We start from the raw sequence: 3,533 nt of genomic DNA on the forward strand, positions 1-3,533 counted from the left end.
CAAAGGAAATTCTCTCTATAATTACGCGCTAGCAATAAACAAAAGCTACACTAATTACACAAATTACAAGAAAAAAATCTGAAGATTCCAGTGAGGTATCCTCGGCTAAGGGTCGACATATGAAACGTCCCCTTTGAAAAATTATATAAGACTGTGCTTAAACTGACACACAATATTTTTAGCGCAACGCAATCTGACTACAAAGAATGGCCCTGACTAACATTAACCTATACATTTCACAAATCACTTACCTCACAAAAATCTTGGTTACTCGAACTACTGCAATACAGCGAGTGTCACTACTGCCAGCTAAATAAATGATTCAAACTACGGAAGGCACTAACTACTGATAGGCATAGTTAGAAAATGAAAGATTTTAATAGAGAACAAACAATGTATTTACCTTAATATCATCAAAAGTCATAATATATGTAGCAGTTCATGACATCCAGTCTTACAAATTTCAAAACTCCGCCATTTCTCTCCCCACATCCACCACTGCTGGCGGCTCACCTCCAACTGCGCAACGCTACGCGCTGTTAACATCCAGCTGCCCAGCACTACAATGGCGAGTATTACAACAATGCCAACCAACCACTGACTGCACACAGCACAGCCAGTGATTTTCATACAGAGCGCTACGTGGCGTTACCAATATAAAACACCTAAACAGCCTACTTACAAACTTCCTGCGAAATACTTTTGCTGACTGACAAATTTATGCAACTGTAGGAACAGTAGAACATGAGGAGTAAGAACACTTAGCGCCAGAAACTTGGAGAAATGAGATCACTCCTCCTGCAATGTTTACAGGATTAAGAAACATTTGACAGCGTCCAAAGCAGACTGCCCAAGACATAGATTAATTCACTGGTTATTTCACGTCCAAAGATGCCACAGCAAGGTGATTATCAAAAGCTTATGAAAGAATTTCTTTTTTTTCAGCTGATAGCTGGAAAAAAAATCAATCTACCCCAGGAATGTTCGATAGGGTTCATGTCTGGAGAACATGCTGGCTACTCTAGTCGAGCGATGTCGTTATCCTGAAGGAAGTCATTCACAAAATGTGCCGATGGGGGCGAATGCCTCGCCAATATGCTGCCTATATGGTTGCACTATCGGTCGGAGGATAGCATTCACTTATCGTACAATCGCTACGGCGCCTTCCATGACCACCAGTGGCATACGTCGGCTCCACATAATGACACCCCAAAACAACAGGGAACCTCCATCTTGCTGCACTCGCTGGATAGTGTGTCTAAGGCGTTCAGCCTGACCGGGTTGCCTCTAAAGGCGTATCAAGCGATTGTCTGGTTGAAGGCATAGGCGACACTCATCGGTGAGGAGAACGTGATGCTAATCCTGAGCGGTCCATCTGGCATGTTGTTGGACCCATCTGCACTGTGTTGCATGGTGTCGTGGTTGCAAAGATGGACGTCACGAGTGACGTTGCGCATCATGCAGCCTATTGTGCACAGTCTGAGTCGTTAACACGATGTCCTGTGGCTGCACAAAAAGTATTATTCAACATGGTGGCGTTGCTGTCAGGGTTCCTCCAAGCCATAATCCATAGGCAGCTGTCATACACTGCAGTAGTAGCCCTTGGGCGGCCTGAGCGAGGCATGTCATCGACAGTTCCTGTCTCTCTGTATCTCCTCCATGTCCGAATAACATCGTTTTGGTCCAATCCCAGACGCCTGGACGCTTTCCTAGCTGAGAACCCTTCCTGGTACAAAGTAACAATGTGGACGCGATCGAACCGCGGTACTGACCGTCTAGGCATGGTTGAACTACAAACAACACAAGCCGTGTACCTCGTTCCTAGTGGAATGACTGTAATTGATCGGCTGTCGGACCCCCTCTGTCTAATAGGCTCTGCTCATGCATGGTTGTTTATATCTTTGGGCGAGTTTAGTGACATCTCTGAACAATCAAAGGAACTGTGTCTGTGATACGACATCCACAGTCAACGCTTCACTTCAGGAGTTCTGGGAACTGGGGTGATGCAAGTGTTCTTTTGATATGTGTATAAGGGACAGTACAAGCATTGAGACCCCTTTAATCCACATAAATTTACCATGATCTATCTTTTTTCTTCGCCATCTGCAGTGGCGATGCCCGTGCGTTATGTGATCTTGACACCGCCCCATTTCATTAAATACAACTTCAGTTGAGTGCAGTTTCTCGGGACGAAAACCTTTACGCTGATTAAACACAGGTTGCTCATGAATAGTTCTTATGTGAAGAGTAGTAGAAAACCGCACTTTACCCTAAGACACAATGGAGTCCGTCAGCGCCGGGAACTCCTGCAGGAGCATCTGACCAAGGCCGTCCTCCGTCAGTGGTGTGTCTCTGGAGGGGGACGAAGGGGAAAGGAAAGAGCTCAGTCCCAAGACAGCCACCGTGTCATGCAGGCGCCATAATACCTTGATTGTTTCTTTCAACCATTTTCCAGTGCCTGCCACATTCAGTCTCAAATGAACATTGTTCTTATGTAGTACTATAATGACTTTCTTAGCGTATAATTCGTTGATCTCACAAATTTTTGCGTGAAGCATCAAGCGCTTTTCACATAACTCAGCAAGCTCACGACTGTCACGTGATCAGGAATCGCAAGCTTCTCGGTAATGCACCTATGTGCATTCCGCATTCAGACAAGATAGGAGCACTCCGTCTTCAGGCCACGAGTGGCCTACCGGGACCATCCGACCGCCGTGTCATCCTCGGTGGAGGATGCGGAGAGGAGGGGCATGGGGTCAGCACACCGCTCTCAGTTGTAAGATGATATTCTTGACCGAAGCCGCTATTATTCGGTCGAGTAGCTCCTCAATTGGCATCACGAGGCTGAGTGCACCCCGAAGAATGGCAACAGCGCATGGCGCCCTGGATGGTCACCTGTCCAAGTGCCGACCACGCCCGACAGCGCTTAACTTCAGTGATCTCATGGGAACCGGTGTATCCACTGCGGCAAGGCCGTTGCCAAGACAAGAAAGGAGACAGATGTAAATCGTCTGGAGCGGTAGTCAAGGAAAGCTTCGATATTTTTACGCAGCCGATATGAGCAGCATTCTGCAGTGCAGGCTCGGTAGGTCAAGAGCTTGACATACATAAGTATTCTTATCAGACAACAGAGCACTAAATTAGGTACCATCGGACAATGCTCGAGAAAATCTATGCACGCGATTGATCCAGAAACATCAGCAAACACAAACGTCCAAGTAGAATGAAACCTGTCATCAAATACCAATCTCAGCGCCTTCTTCCGAAACGTCATAATGCACGAATCGTTAGCAGTTGCCGGTGGATCGGCAAAATTCACCTTTTCTCTCTGGAACCACACTAAAATGTTCAAATGGGTCTGAAATCTTATGGGACTTAACTGCTAAGGTCATCAGTCCCTAAGCTTACACACTACTTAACCTAAATTATCCTAAGGACAAACACACGCACCCATGCCGAAGGGAGCACTCGAATCTCCGCCGGGACCACCTGTACAGTCCATGACTGCAGCGCCCTAGACTACTCCGCTAATC

The 3,533-nt window shown here is 46.5% G+C and overlaps 1 pseudogene; it reads right to left on the bottom strand.

The window, feature by feature from the left end:
* Window positions 1–2,863: 2,863 nt before the first annotated feature.
* On the bottom strand, window positions 2,864–2,981 carry LOC126299969 (5S ribosomal RNA; annotated as a pseudogene).
* Window positions 2,982–3,533: the final 552 nt, after the last annotated feature.

This window comes from Schistocerca gregaria, chromosome X (assembly GCF_023897955.1).
Source record: "Schistocerca gregaria isolate iqSchGreg1 chromosome X, iqSchGreg1.2, whole genome shotgun sequence".
Lineage (NCBI taxonomy): Eukaryota > Metazoa > Arthropoda > Insecta > Orthoptera > Acrididae > Schistocerca > Schistocerca gregaria.